The 15694-nt window shown below is 60.1% G+C and overlaps 1 pseudogene; it reads right to left on the bottom strand.

Annotated features, from left to right (window-relative positions):
* Positions 1-8636: 8636 nt before the first annotated feature.
* Positions 8637-10846, bottom strand: LOC135892874 (serine/threonine-protein kinase SBK2-like; annotated as a pseudogene).
* Between the last annotated feature and the right edge of the window lie 4848 nt (positions 10847-15694).

Raw genomic sequence — 15694 nt, forward strand, 5'->3', positions numbered from 1 at the left:
ACCCCTGCTCTGGAGGGAGTGGGACGTGGGACCCTGCCCAGAGAGAGCCCTGACACCGGAGGGGCTTTTCTGGAGCAGACCATGGAAGGGCGGTCAAAGGTGCAGTTCCCCGGAAATTGTGTTGGAAGTCCCGAGTTGGCAGGGTCTGTGCTCCGCCCTGCCCTGCCCTTTTGACACGCTTCTGGCTGACAGCCTGTTTTTCTGCTGATCACTAAGCTGTTTAGAGGCTCAATCCCAACAGGAAGCGACACCCCAGGGAGCGTGTGAAGCGCGGCCCATTCAAGACAAGCCGCATTTAATAGTCGCCTGGACTCAGCATGGGAGAGTCATTATCATAGCCTGGGGAAGCTGCGCTGCAGACAGTCACTATGGGAAGGAGCATTTGCCCTCTGGCTCCTCACCTGCCCCCTGGCTCTGCCTCCATGGGATCCACCTTGGCTCTGTCTCTGTCCCTGTGTGTCCAAGTCCAAGCTCCTCACATCCTGGGTTTCTCTGGCACCTTATAAACAGCCACCGACACCTCCTGCCTCTTCCCCCAGTTGCTGTCCAGCTTCCCCGGCATTGGCTCCAGCTGTGTGTGCTGATTCCAGCCAGGCCTTGTGTCACAGATCCCCAGGATCAGTGCTACGCCATAGCTTCTAAACATCCCCAGGAGGAGCCACGTCAGCCTGCCAGACCCCCAGGGGGAGCCACAGAGCCTCACCATCTGGGTCTACACTCAAAAGTCAGGTCGACCCAGCTCCGTGGCTCAAGGGTGTGAGAAATCCACACCCCTGTGGGGCGCAGGTAAGCCGACCTAACCCCCAGTGCAGACAGCGCTAGGTCCACGGGAGAATTCGTCCATCCACCTAGCTACCACCTCTCGGGGAGAGGGATTGCGCAGAGTCCCCTGCTGCTGTAGTGAGGGGCTACACTGCAGCGGTGAAGACATAGCCTGAGCCTCTGGGCTCCCTCCCTCCTGCTTCACCCTGCGAGCTCTGCCCAGCGAGTGCCGCTGAGCCAGACTCCTGGGAGATCCTTGTGCGCACTGCAGGGATTCATGCACCCAGCATAGATTTACAGTGCTACCGAGTGGCATCCAGCCTAGGAAGTCCTTAGCTTGACACAGAGAGCTGAGGTTCAAGCAGAGCCCATTCTGGCCCCACTGAGCTGTAGGGAATGTGTTCAGGATCTGTGTGTCTCTCTGACTTCCTCAGTCGTTCCCAAGTGAGAGCTCCAAGCTTTCTTCCAGACCCAGAATCCCACACTTAGTCTCAGTCCCAGTCCTCTGTTCTCCAGTTTGGGTCTGTGCCCAGCTTTCCTGCTCAAAGTGTCATTCCAGGACTCATAGAATCATAGAATATCAGGGTTGGAAGGGACCTCAGGAGGTCATCTAGTCCAACCCCCTGCTCAAAGCGGGACCAACACCAATTAAATCATCCCAGCCAAGGGTTTATCAAGCCAGGCCTTAAAAACCTCTAAGGATGGAGATTCCACCACCACCCTAGGTAACCCATTCCAGTGCTTCACCACCCTCCTAGTGAAATAGTGTTTCCTAATATCCAACCTAGACCTCCCCCACTGCAACTTGAGACCATTGCTCCTTGTTCTGTCATCTGCCACCACTGAGAACAGCCGCACTCCGTCCTCTTTGGAACCCACCTTCAGGTAGTTGAAGGCTGCTATCAATTCCCCCCTTACTCTTCTGCAGACTAAATAAGCCCAGTTCCCTCAGCCTCTCCTCATAAGTCATGTGCCCCAGTCCCCTAATCATTTTTGTTACCCTCCGCTGGACTTTCTCCAATTTGTCCACATCCTTTCTGTAGTGGGGGACCCAAAACTGGACACAATACTCCAGATGTGGCCTCACCAGTGCCGAATAGAGGGGAATAATCACTTCCCTCAATCTGCTGGCAATGCTCCTACTAATACAGCCCAATATGCCTTTAGCCTTCTTGGCAATAAGGGCACACTGTTGACTCATATCAAGCTTCTCGTCCACCGTAATCCCCAGGTCCTTTTCTGCAGAACTGCTGCTTAGCCAGTCGGTCCCCAGCCTGTAGCAGTTCATGGGAATCTTCCGTCCTAAGTGCAGGACTCTGCACTTGTTCTTGTTGAACCTCATCAGATTTCTTTTGGCCCAATCCTCCAATTTGTCTAGGTCACTCTGGACCCTATCCCTACCCTCCAGCTTATCTACCTCTCCCTTCAATTTAGTGTCATCTGCGAACTTGCTGAGGGTGCAATCCATCCCATCATCCAGATCATTAATGAAGATGTTGAACAAAACTGGCCCCAGGACCGATCCCTGGGGCACTCCGCTTGATACCGGCTGCCAACTAGACATCGAGCCATTGATCACTACCCGTTGAGCCCGACGATCTAGCCAGCTTTCTATCCACCTTATAGTCCATTCATCCAATCTGTACTTTTTTAACTTGCTGGCAAGAATACTGTGGGAGACCGTATCAAAAGCTTTGCTAAAGTCAGGATATATCACATCCACCACTTTCCCAATATCCACAGAGCCAGTTATCTCATCATAGAAGGCAATCAGGTTGGTCAGGCATGACTTGCCCTTGGTGAATCCATGTTGACTGTTCCTGATCACCCTCCTCTCCTCCAAGTGCTTCAAAATGGATTCCTTGAGTCATTGGAGCTGGCATTGTCTCTCTGGTCCCCTTGCTAATCTGGGTCCGTTTCAGCCAATTCCTTAATGACTCAATTCATTGCACCCAGACTGGGAGGTGGCACACACACACACCAGTTTCTTTTAGCCTGTCCTGAGAGCAAACTTGGACCTGTTTCCCCCCACTGAGCAGCCATGCAAAGAATGGGGGAAACTGAGGCACACAGCTGACTAATAAAAATATTACAAAAAATTCCAAATTCATCACATCTTGTTAATGTGTCTGGTCCCAACCCAGAGAATGTCCATGACACTCAACTTGAGCTAGGCCAGCCCACTCCACAAGGAGAAATCAACCCATTCCCAGCCAGTGAGGAGCCGTGCACCGGGGGGGTGGGGAAACTGAGTCATGCATAGTGTTATACAGGAGGTCAGACTAGATGATCACAATGGTTCCATCGGGCCTTGGAATCTATGATTCTGTGAATAGTTTTCATAAAAATATTGCAAAAAAGAAAGAAAGAAAGAAAGAAAGAAAGAAAGAAAGAAAGAAAGAAAGAAAGAAAGAAAGAAAGAAAGAAAGAAGCATTCTTCAAAGGGGACCAGGAAATAGAGCAGGGAGGGAGAAGTGCTACTGGAAGCCAGGACTTCTGGATTCTGTCCCTGGTGCTGGGAGGGGAGTGGGGTTTAGTGGGTTAGAGCAGGGAGCTGGGAGCCAGGTCTTCTGGATTCTGTCCCTGGTGCTGGGAGGGGAGTGGGGTTTAGTGGGTTAGAGCAGGGAGCTGGGAGCCAGGTCTTCTGGATTCTGTCCCTGGTGCTGGGAGGGGAGTGGGGTTTAGTGGGTTAGAGCAGGGAGCTGGGAGCCAGGTCTCCTGGATTCTGTCCCTGGTGCTGGGAGGGGAGCGGGGTTTAGTGGGTTAGAGCAGGGGGCTGGGAGCCAGGTCTCCTGGATTCTGTCCCTGGTGCTGGGAGGGGAGTGGGGTTTAGTGGGTTAGAGCAGGGGGCTGGGAGCCAGGTCTCCTGGATTCTGTCCCTGGTGCTGGGAGGGGAGTGGGGTTTAGTGGGTTAGAGCAGGAGGCTGGGAGCCAGGTCTCCTGGATTCTGTCCCTGGTGCTGGGAGGGGAGTGGGGTTTAGTGGGTTAGAGCAGGGGGCTGGGAGCCAGGACTCCTGGGTTCTGTTCAACTGATGGACTCTGTAGTGGCAGGCAGAGCCGTCCCTTTATGGGCCTCAATTTTCCCACCGTGGCTGGGCTGCGGAGCGTGGCTCCTGCTGCTCTCCATCTGCCGTGGCCCCCAGTGTGGGCAGGACACACTGGGTGGCAGAAGCCCCAGCCCCCTGACTATAACAGGGTTCAAAAAAGAACTAGGATAGGTCCATCAATAGCTATTAGCCAGGGTGGGCAGCGATAGTGTCCCTAGCCTCTGTTTGCCAGAAACTGGGCATGAGTGACAGGGAATGGATCAGTTGATGATTACCTGTTCATTCCCTCTGGGGCACCTTGCTTTGGCCATTGTCAGAAGACAAGATACTGGGCTAGAGGGACCTTTGATCTGACCCAGTATGGCGGTTCTTATGTCCCCTGGACTCAACCAGCCGCGTGCAGTGGGATTCCATGACATACATGGCTCTGTGCTGCTGGGCGCTGACAAATCCAGGACACGGCCAGTGATTTATGGGCAGTACCAGGGCCAGACCTCCATAGGGCTGAGCAGGGAGGCTTGCTTGCTGCCAGGAGCAGAATTAGAAATGGCTGGCACAGAGCCGAGGGCCAGGGGAGTCACAACTCAGCTGGACACTGCACAGCCAGGGAGCACAGAGTGAGGAAGGGGGAGGTGTGGGCTGACCCCCACAGTGCCCCTCAATCCCAACCTGCAGCCCATTGGCCCCTGCTAGCCCTGGGCTTCCCCCCAGGCAGCTCTGCCAGTGCCCCTCAATCCCAACCCACAGCCCCTGCTATCCCAGCCCTGGGCTCCCCCTCAAGTTCTCTGACGATGCCCCTCATTTCCGACCCCCAGCACCTGCTGTGGCAGCTCCCCACCGCAGCCCCAGGTCCCTTGGCTGCTCTCTCGCTGTCACGCCTTGAGCCTGCAGATAGTGACGTGTCTCAGCGATAAACAGAAGTGGTTTGGGCCGGGGCTGGCAGGAGAGTCGATCTGCCTGGAGCAGAGCAGGCGCGGGGCACGGGGTGTTGGCTCCGCACCTGGCTTCCCTTTAATCACTGATTCAAGGCGGGGATGGGGGGATTAGCCAGTGTTCCCTGGAGGGACAGTAAATCTAGCCCAGTAAACAGGGATGGGGGTCAACAGCCCTGGGGCAGGTAATGGAGTCCAAGGGGCAGCCCACCCTGCTGGGATGCAGCCAGCCAGGGAGCCCTCAGCCTGTGGGCCCCCTCCCCACATGAACACCACACACCAGGGCATTGGTACCCGCTGCCCAGCAGGGAAGCACTGGGCCCCACAGGGCAGAGCTGTGGTTACACAGGCAGAGCCAGTGCCATCACATCTGTGCCACAGGAGAGGGAGGATACAGGGTCCTGAACTGTGCCCCTGTGCCCAGGGCTCTGGGAATTTGAGATGCCCAACCCCCCACAGCCAGAGCCTTCTCATCCCCTCCACGGGGAGGGGGAAGGGGGGCACTGCCCCTTTTGTGGGACCCTGGACATCCCTGTTACCCAGAGAGAGGCGTGCTGCTTGCTGAGCCCTAGCCCGATGCGGTCTGGTGGTAGGGAGTTCCCCAGGGTCAGTGGGTGTGGTCTGAAATCAGCTTCCCTGGGAGCAGCCTGAAATGCATGGCTCTGTTTTACTGCTCACTCCGGCTCTGTATCATCACCTGCCCACGGAGCCATGCGCCGAGCAGCACCGCCCATAGAGCTGCCCAGGGACCTGTCTCTGAGCAGGGACATTTAGTACAGACACAGGGAGGGGTCTAAGGAGGTCAAATGGCATGCCCCCTCCTCCCCCCAGGTGGATGACTCTGTATCAGCCCCAGAGACCCACAGCTTCAGCAGCAGGGGGACAGCAGCTAGGCCTTTCCCACAGCAGCTGCAAGACGTTCTGGGAATGGCCTCTTGTGTGTCATTCCCAGGGGGCTTAAAGCATAATGGTAACACAACATTATTTAAATGTGACCCGAAGAGCCTCCCACCAGGCATCCTCAGCAGCGCCTGGGCTCTGGCCCTCCAGCACTGACCGCGAGCTGCAGGACTGACTGCGCTAGCTGGCAGCAGCAGGAGACTGTTATCCAGGCTGGGTGAGGATGGGCCATGAGGGGCAGGTACTCGGGGTGCTCAGGGCTCTCCCCCTCATTAGGGGCTCTCCCAGGGCACTGTCTGTTGCTGCTGCCGCTGCTTCAAGCGCGTTGGCGTGAGCCCGGCTCTTCACCATGTTCATGGCCAGTGATTAGTTCGGCTGCTGCCCCCTTTCCTCTGCGCTGGCGAAAGACGGGAACTGGTGAATTTTTAACATGTATTTTGGCCAAGCCCAGTGGATTTTCACTGGCAACAAAGGCACTGCTGGAGCCAGGGGCTTTCTGTGCCAGATAGCAAAGGCCTGCAGCAAACTGGGGGTGGGGTGGGGGGTGACAAGAAAGGAATCTTTTAGAATGGAAGGAAGGTGTAAAGCAGCGTAAATACAGGGTGCTCCCCATTGCTCCTAACCAGGCACCCTGCAGTGCCCTGGCACCTGCTGTTCACTGGTTTCTGCTCAGGACAGGACCTGACCCTCTCACGCTGGCACCACCTCAGCCTGGCCACCATGGCTCTTGGGGTGGCCAGGGCTGGGTGTCACCATGTTACCCCCTGCTGCCTCCAGCCACAGACAGACTTGCTGGTGCTTAGTTGGGTGCCAGCTCCCTGATCCCTCCAGCCTGGCAGGCACTTGGCCAGCCCACCCTTTGCCTTGGGGGTGAGCAACAGCTGGGCCTGAGCCCCTCAGAAAATCTCCCGCTGTGGGGTGCTGCCCCCTCTCCATTGCGCACACCCCATAATGCTGGGGCTGCGGCCCCCATGGGACCGGGGCACACACCAGCGTGTCCAGTTCCGCTGCAGCCCCTTGCACAACAGCCCCTCCCTGAGCTCTGGTTCCAGAGAGCACACGGGGACGTTTAGTCCCAGAGAGGCCAGTGAGGAAGGACAGTGGCAACAGACGGGTTCCACATAAAACAAAAGCAACACACGCTGTCTGGAGCCTGCCCGAAACCCACCTGCCCAGGCTCATCTGGCTACAGGAGGCGCCTCTCACCCGGACTTCCGTGGCGTTTTCAGCCAAGGTAGGCAGAGCTCCTGAGTGTGCCCGCTTCTGCCCAGGTGCAGGACAAAGGGGGGGTCTTTCTGCCGTCTACTTATAGCCCCAAAGTTCATCCGCTGTCCTCCGAGTCCGGATAGCCCCCTTCGCTTATTGTCAGGCATGTTGCTGCCCTGTTGATTTCACCAGTGCCCAGACTGGGTGCTGGGTTCCCCTCCCCCCTGCCCACAGACTGGGTGCTGAATCGTCTGTCCGCCCCCCCCCGCACACAGACTGGGTGCTGGGTTCCCCTCCCCCCACGCACAGACTGGGTGCTGGGTTCCCCTCCCCCCTGCCCACAGACTGGGTGCTGAGTCGTCCTCCCCCCTCCCCGTGCACAGACTGGGTGCTGGTTCCCCCCTGAGCATGTGCTAAGTGCTGGATTCCCCCTGCAAAGAGACTGGATGCTGGGTTCCCCGCCCCCCCATGCATAGATTGGACGCCCCTCAATCCCAACCTGCAGCCTCCAGCTGCCCCAGCTCTGAGGTCCCCGCCATGTCTTGGACCCATTTGCAGTACGGAAGCTGCAGGGGGAGCCCCCCTGCCCCTGTTATATTTAGTGGCTGCGTGCGGCTGCGTGCCTTGGCTACTTGTTGACAGTTTCCAATTACAGCTGCGCCCGGAGATTCGTGTCTTGAGGCCCTTGGCATCTGGGGTCAGCCATAGGCCGCATGCCGGAAACACAGCCAGGACGGAGGGTGCAAAGCCAGCCCTGCTCCTGTACAGGATGTGCACCATGGGGCTCACCCCCAGGCCCCACAGCCTCCACCGCAGGGGCTGACCCCACTGCCCATGCAGCCGCACCACGGGGAGTCTCAGGCCCTACCCAGTCTCACCCCATGCACCTCCATTGCAAGGTGCTTAGTCCCTGCCATCCTGCACCATACGGCCCTGGGTCTCAGCCCCTGCCCTCCTGCCCCATATGGCCCCGGGTCTCAGTCCCTGCCCCATACGGCCCCGGGTCTCAGCTCCTGCCCACTACGGCCCCGGGTCTCAGTCCCTGCCCGCCTGCCCCATACAACCCCGGGACTCAGCCCCTGCCCGCCTGCCCCATACGGCCCCGGGTCTCAGCCCCTGCCCTCCTGCCCACTACAGCCCCGGGTCTCAGCCCCTGCCCTCCTGCCCCATACGGCCCCGGGTCTCAGCCCCTGCCCTCCTGCCCACTACGGCCCTGGGTCTCAGTCCCTGCCCGCCTGCCCCATACAGCCCCGGGTCTCAGTCCCTGCCCTCCTGCCCTATACAGCTCCGGGTCTCAGTCCCTGCCCGCCTGCCCCATACAGCCCCGGGTCTCAGTCCCTGCCCTCCTGCCCTATACAGCTCCGGGTCTCAGTCCCTGCCCTCCTGCCCCATACACTCCCATAGTGGGCAGCTGGCCCAGCTCAGAGAGTCCATGGCGGCTGGGGCCAATAACATCAGCCTGGGGCCCGTGGGACGAACGCAGCGGCTGAGCAGCGGGGATGGGCCATGGGTCTGATCTGGGGCTTTGTGGGTCGTGGGGGGCGGTGTCAGGCAGGTGGCCCCATTGCTCTGGTATGGTGAAGGAAGCTCTGAGCCGTTAGTGTTAGGATCGTGATTTTATTACCCCCCTCCTCCCTCACCTTCTCTGCAATCCCCCAGGCCAGGCCCCCAGCACCAGCCTCTGGCCATGGTCCCTGCTAAGCAACATGTCCTGCAAGTCCTTGGTCCCTGCGTCCCCTTGGCCATGGCGGGTGCCTGTGCCTGGCGGCAGTGCCCACGGGGCTGGAGCTCAGCAGCAATGGCTGTTCCCCAGCAGAGTCCTGTCTGCACGGGCAGCGCCCGGCTCCTTGGGCTCCAGCCAGGGGCACTTGACATGGGCCATGGCAACGCTGGCTGGGCTGCGCCGGATGGGGTCGGGGTCCAGCAGCCCTCGCAGCATCTCCCGGGCCTCGTAGGTGAAGCGCCCCCAGTGGGGTGGGCGCGGGCGGACGCGGGGGCTGCGATGCCAGCGCTCAAAGTCCCGGTAGTGCCGGTCGGCGGCCGTGTGCCAGGGGAAGAAGCCGGTCAGCACGCAGAAGAGCAGCACACCCAGCGCCCAGGCGTCCAGGCTGGGCTGGGCCGGCAGGCGGGCCGAGGGCCCCAGGCGGCACAGCTCGGGTGCTGTGTAGGGCAAGTTCTCAGGCAGGGCCTCGATGGCAGTGCCCTGCGGGCAGCTCAGCCCGAAGTCGGTCAGCTTGACACGCCGGCACTCAAGGTCGAGCAGCAGCACGTTCTCAGGCTTGACATCGCGGTGAACCAGCCCCTTGGCCCCCATGTACTCCAGGGCGCTGGCGAGCTGCAGAGCACAGCGCTTGACCTGCAGCTCCGCGATCCCGAACCCCACCTAGGGAGAGAGGTTACACACAGTGCCCTGGAGGGGAAGGGCTCCGGGTCCCACTGCCCACCTCCGGGCCAGCCAGTCCCTGCCCTGGGATGGATGGGAGCCGGCCCCCCCAGTGGGGAAAGGCCCCCTGTCGCATTCCCTGTGCCTGTCCTGGGGCTGGATCTGAGTTGGTGCCCCATAAAGGGGAAAGGTCCCATGTCCCAATCCCCACCCCTAGCCAGCCAGTCCCTGCCCTGGGGCGGATGGGAGCCAGCCCCTACTAGCAGGGAAAGGCCCCCTGTCGCAGTCCCTGTGCCTGCCCTGGGGCTGGATCTGAGTTGGTGCCCCATAAAGGGGAAAGGTCCCATGTCCCAATCCCAACCCTTGAGCCAGCCTGTCCCCGCCCTGGGGCCGGGTGGGAACTAGCATCTCACAGAAGGGAAAGGCCCCATGTCCCATTCCCTGCCCCCTGGGCCAGCCAGTTCCCATCCTGCGGCCAGATGGAAGCCAGCGCCCCCTAGAGGGGACAGGCCCATGTCCCATGCCTGTCCCCAATGTGGCTACATCTGAGGCTCCAGCTCATAGTACCTGTGGCTGCAGCAGGGAGAAGAGGTCCCTGGCAGGGGCGAGCTCCTGCGCGAAGACATAGTGGTGCTTGGTCTGGAAGGCGATACCCAGGGCGCTGGCGATGCAGGGGTGGGCGGCCAGGATCAGCGCGATGCAGTACTCGCTCAGGAAGTCCCGCAGCTCAGTGTCCCGCTTCTCGATGAATTTCAGCGCCATCGGGCTGCCTGGGGGGGGAGGGACATGGGGAGGGGTCAGGGCTGCTGTCCCCCACACACACCAGATCATACCCCTCCCCCATGCTGGATTAGACCCTTCCCCTGCACCCAATCAGACCCACATATTCTCCGCCCCCCCACCTCGTGGATCAGCCCTCCCCTCACATTCTAGCTCAGCCCCCCGCCGCCCCATGCTGCTCTGTGGGGCCAAGGGCTGCCAGGCTGTAGGATCCCAGGGCCCAGCAGCTAGCCGGGGTGTGGAGTCTTGGGGCAGAGAGGCGCAGTGCTCCATGCCTGGCCCTGGACAGGGCTCCCCCTCCCCAGCCGGTGCCCATCAGTGTGTGAGCGCGGTGCTGGCACTGCTGGGGGAACAGGAGCAGGGGGATTCTGTGGGAGGTGGGGCCACATGGACACAGACTGCCCCTCCCAGCCCTGGCGGCCCAGGCCCTACCTTGCCGCTGGTGCACAGCCAGCAGCACGTGGCCATAGGAGCCGCTGCCCAGCTCCCTCAGGATGGTGTATGACTGGGTCACCTCCAGCCAGGGCAGGTTCTGCGCTGTCAGCTCCATCATCTCCTCCAGCTGCTGCTCCACACCCCACGGTGTGGGCAGGGTCATGGCTGCGGGATGGGGAGGGATGGAGTTGTTACCACCGGGAACAGTGTCCAGACGGCCCCCCGAGGACAAGGACATCAGCAGCCCAGCACTGAGACACGGCCCGCGTCAGCACCTTTGCTTTGCCGTGCTGGCCCACGTCTGGTTTTCGACCGGAACACCTGGTGGCTCTGGTCAGCACCACTGACTGGGTCATTGACTGTCCAGTTGGCGACAGAGCCTCAGAGGAGGGGCAGGGCATGGGGCAGGGCAAGGGTGTTCAGTTTTGTGCAAGTAGAAAGTTGGCAACCCTAGGCCCATGCCGTGCCCAGCTGGCTAAAGCACCCTGCTCCGTTCGGGGACGGCTGCGAATTCCCACTGGATGCCTGGGCCCCTGCACAGTGGACAAGTCTCCCCCCAGGGCTCTGGCTCACAGGGTGGAGCAGGAGACTGGAGCCCAGGGGCTCAGTCTTGGGGGAGGTGAGGCCACGTGGCCTGCCCTGAAGGGAGAGTGAGACCCCTCGGGGGTTTGGCACTCAGGGTTCCTCCAAGAGACAATTTAAAAGCTGGGGCCTAGCACTGCCTCTGTGGATCCATGACAGCTGCTTATACAGGGACCCCTCGCCCAGTGTTGAGATGCGACTGCCTCTGGGGAGGGGCATGGGGGCTGTTTATACAGGGACCCCTCGCCCGGTGCTGAGATGTAGCCACCCCTGTGGTGGGGTGCAGGGGCTGTTTCACACAAGGTTACGTCCCATTGAATAACGGCCCCTCCCAAGCCCCATGGGGCCTGACAGCAGCTTTCCATCCCTCTCTGCATGGGCCTGGGGTGCCAAGTCCTGTAGCTGCCCAGTTGTGGACCAAGGGGACGTAGCCCCCGCACTGGGCTCTCCTTCCAGCCTGTGGAGGCTGGGCAGACTCCAGGTCCCACTGATGCTCTGCCTCTGGGGTAGAGCAGCCCCCTTGCCTTAGTGACACCTCTTCCTGACTCACTGAGCCTGAACTGCCCCAGGCAGCTCTACAACCCTGGGTTCTGGGGCCAAATTCATACCGGCAGCAAACCGTATATAACTTCCAAGTGAAGGCAAGGCCTTAGTCAGAGGCAGAGCCAGGGATGCAACCCAGGAGTCCTGGCTCCCAGCCCTCCTGCTCTAACCACTAGACCCCACTCCCCTCCCAGAGTTAGGGAATAGAACCCAGGAGTCCTGGCTCTCAGCCCTCCTGCTCTAACCACTAGACCCCACTCCCCTCCCAGAGTTAGGGAATAGAACCCAGGAGTCCTGGCTCTCAGCCCTCCTGCTCTAACCACTAGACCCCACTCCCCTCCCAGAGTTGGGGCGAGAACCCAGGAGTCCTGGCTGCTACCTGGACTTGCTCAAGTGAGGAAGTGGCCCTGGTGTCAGTGCCCCCCAGTGCCATGTGCAGTGAATGCGGGACCAGAAGCCATGGACGCCCCTCGGCATCTTCAGGCTGGGAGCTGCCAGCAGCAAGAGAGGGGCAGCATCGAGAGGCAAAGCCACCCAGATGAATCAATGCAGCCCGTGGGCTTGGGGGGTGCCAGGCTGCAGGGGGGCCAGATGGAGAGGGACCCCACTTACCTGCCTCCTGGAGCCGAAGCCCCACAGTATGCACAGGCAAGCCGCTGATTCCAGCCCTCTACCTTCCTGTCTGTCTGTCTGCTGGCCTGGGATGAGCCTTTTATCCCGTCCACCCCGAGCTGAAAAGGGTCCCGTGGTGGCTGGCAGGTCCCAGCTGGCAGTGCGGGCCAGGGGTCGGGTGCGGTCAGTGCCGGGGGCTGGCACTCGCTGGGCTGGGATTAGCAGGCACTTATCTGGGTTATTTTTACCAGCTGGCACAGGATACTCCAGCCCCCCAGCCCCCACTCTCATTTACTGCTCCCCTCCCTCTGGCCCCCCGGTACCATCTGTTCAGGATTAGCTTGTCCCAGGTGTTCCTGGAAAGTCAGCTCCTGACGGCAGGGGAGCCCCCCACCCTGGAACCCCACTGGGGAGCTGGGGAAGGGGGAGCAGGGCAGAGACCCTGCTGGAGTCAAGCTCCAGGGAACACCTTACCCCCAACAGAGCCCAAAGCACTTTCTGCCACTGTATACGGGGATCCCTTGCCTGGCACTGAGATACAGCCACCTCTGGGATGGGGCATGGGAGCTCTTTATACAGGGACCTCTTGCCAGGCACTGAGATACAGCCCTTCTGGGCTGGGAGCAGGGGCTGTTTATACAGGGATCCTTTGCCCAGCACTGAGATGCAGCCCCTCTGGGGTGTGGCGTGGGAGCTGTTTATACAGGGACACCTCACCCAACACTGAGCCTCAGCCACCTCCGGGGTGGGGCATGGGAGCTGTTTCTACAGGGACCTCTCGTCTGGCACTGAGATGCAGCCACCTCTGGGTTGGGTGTGGGAGTGGTGGACTAGCATCCGGACAGGCTACGCGGGCATAAGGAGGTGAAGATGGGGACATTTCTGAAGAAGGAAGGTAGCTGGGATTGTCCAGGACACGAGATTCATGCCGAGACATCAGAGAACGTGTCCCCCCAACCCTGCAATGTGGGGACCCCACAAACAGTCTGGGCCTGTGGTGTTACTTTTGGTAAGACAGATATGAGGCCACATGGGGGCACTGGGGGTAAGCACTGACTGCTGGGAATTGCCCCCGGCCAGCCCCCCGTCCCAACACTGGGTTGCCCTGGGTAGGATCTATCAAGGGGGCTGGGAGCCAGGACTCCTGGGTTCTATCCCTGGCCCTGCTGGTACAAGCTGCCACCCCTTTACCTTCCCCATGCGCCCTGCAGATCCTGCCCTGCCTGCCAGGTATGCTTCCTGCTGGAGACTCTGGCTTGTGGGGGGCAGCGTGGGGGGCCCTGCCAGTCTCGGGAACTGCAGAGGTTGGGGTCAGGGGAAGCTCTGGGGCTATCATGAGCAACTGAGCCTTCCCCCCGCCAGGATCAAGTCCCGGGGGGCTGCTCCCGCCTCCCTCGGTTGTTTGCCTGAGTCTCTGAGTGGGGGGAGGGCAAGGGAGGCCTGGGGGCAGGGCATGGACGGCTCAGGCGGGCAACAGAGTCTTGGCCTGTTCCTGTTCCCAGAACCACGGCAACATGGCCACAACAAAGGCCTATTCTGGGATCCCCTCAGGGGGCTCTGTGCTTGTGCCATGGCGACGGCCCCAGATACAGCACGTGGCATCTGCTCTGGGCGGGGGTGGTGGCAGGGACAGCATGTGACTCCCCCACCACCAGCCCCCCACCCTCTGGGCCACACGCAACCTCCTCAGCACACGGCCTTCCCCCTGGGAACAGGTTGGCTCGGGGGCACCATGCCCGGTGGTAACAAGGCCAGACTGGGCCGCACTTTGCAGATGCCAACGAATAGGGGGCTCCAGACCTGGTGAGGCACGGCCACCCCCACCCCCCCAGCTCCCAGGCATGGCAACCAGGGCCACGCTCCTGCTCTCTGCCCAAGGGCCAGACCCCACGGACACCAAACCGCCTTGGGGTAGCGCAGGGACTTTATACAGGGACCCCTTGCCTGGTCCTGAGATGCAGCCACCTCTGGGATGGGGCAGCTGTTTATACTGGGACCCCTTGCCTTGTCCTGAGATGCAGCCACCTCTGGGGTGGGGCAGCTGTGCATACAGGGACCCCTTGCCTGGCGCTGAGATGCAGTTCTACCTGGGCTGTGGAGGTTTGTCCAGGCCCCAAGTTTCACTCCCAGACTCCAGGGGAAAACTCTCTGGGTTAGGTAACCCTCCACAACAGTCAGAGTCCTTAATGTTAGTTTTTTGACACCAGCCATCAGGTCCAAGGAGCAGCTGGGGCCAGCAGTGACTGTGAGGGGCGAGTGCCCTGTGACAAAGGTGGGAATTGTCTGTAGCATTTTATGAACTGCCTGTGTGACTCTGTACTGATCACCTTGGACAGTATTCAAGACAGAGAGCCGCCAGGAGGACTGGCTGGGCTGGCGTGGGCCCTGCAAAGGCAGAGCCAGGCTGGCTGGGCTGGCGTGGTGCCAGGGAAGGCAGAGCCGGGTTGGCATGGGCCCTGCGAAGGCAGAGCCGGGCTGGCTGGGCTGGCGCGGTGCCAGAGAAGGCAGAGCCGCGTTGGCGTGGGCCCTGCGAAGGCAGAGCCGGGCTGGCTGGGCTGGCGCGGCACCAGGGAAGGCAGAGGTGGGCTGGCTGGGCTGGCGTGGTGCCAGGGAAGGCAGAGCCACGTTGGCATGGGCCCTGCGAAGGCAGAGCCGGGCTGGCTGGGCTGGCGCGGCACCAGGGAAGGCAGAGCATCAGGACTGGTGTGTGTCTCGGGCAGTATACGACAATTACTGTCACAAGGGTCCCTGATTTCACGAATCCCTCCCATATGTACAGGAACGAGGGGTAATCTGAGATCATGGTAGTGTCCCCCCTTCTGTTCGTACCCCTACCATCCAATGCCTTTCTCGTTTTTCAGGGACAGAAACATTTACTTGTAACCCTAACTCTCCCTCCCCGACATATACATGAGTTTCCCCTAAAAGGGACAGTGTGAGATTAGTACTTAAATCAACCCATCTTAGGTGAATGTTTGGGTCTTGCAGCGGGGTCCATGGTGTGCTGTCTGTTTCTGAGTTATTGTGTATCAGTAAAGCGGTGAGGATTGTTCTACCTTGTCCCAGATATCCTGGAGCATGGCTGTCATTGTCGAGGGTAGGCATAGATGTATTGCAGCCCAGCATTTTCTCTGAAATCGGTTGCGTTCTCACCACAACGAGGAAGGTGAATAGTTTGAATCCATCTCCCGAACTGCCACGTCTGGTGCAGCTTCGTTCTCCAGTCCATTTGGGACATCGGCCTGCTCTTCCCTCACTGCCCTTCCGAAAAACCAAAGGTATATTCGGGCCTGGTTGTGCAGTGAGCACCCGCAGCAAGGGGAGTAACAGCAACACGATCCTGCGCCTAATAATCCTGTGAGGATGACCATAAAAACACACCACGTCCACGGGTCCTGGTACGCGATTGGCATCAGGGCGTTGTGTCTGAAAATATAATCGTAATAGAATTAGTTCATGCAACCAGCTTGATTTGTGAAACGTGAACGGAGAGCAGGGACTTGGGAAGCAAG

The sequence above is a fragment of the Emys orbicularis genome, chromosome 21, assembly GCF_028017835.1.
Source record: "Emys orbicularis isolate rEmyOrb1 chromosome 21, rEmyOrb1.hap1, whole genome shotgun sequence".
Lineage (NCBI taxonomy): Eukaryota > Metazoa > Chordata > Testudines > Emydidae > Emys > Emys orbicularis.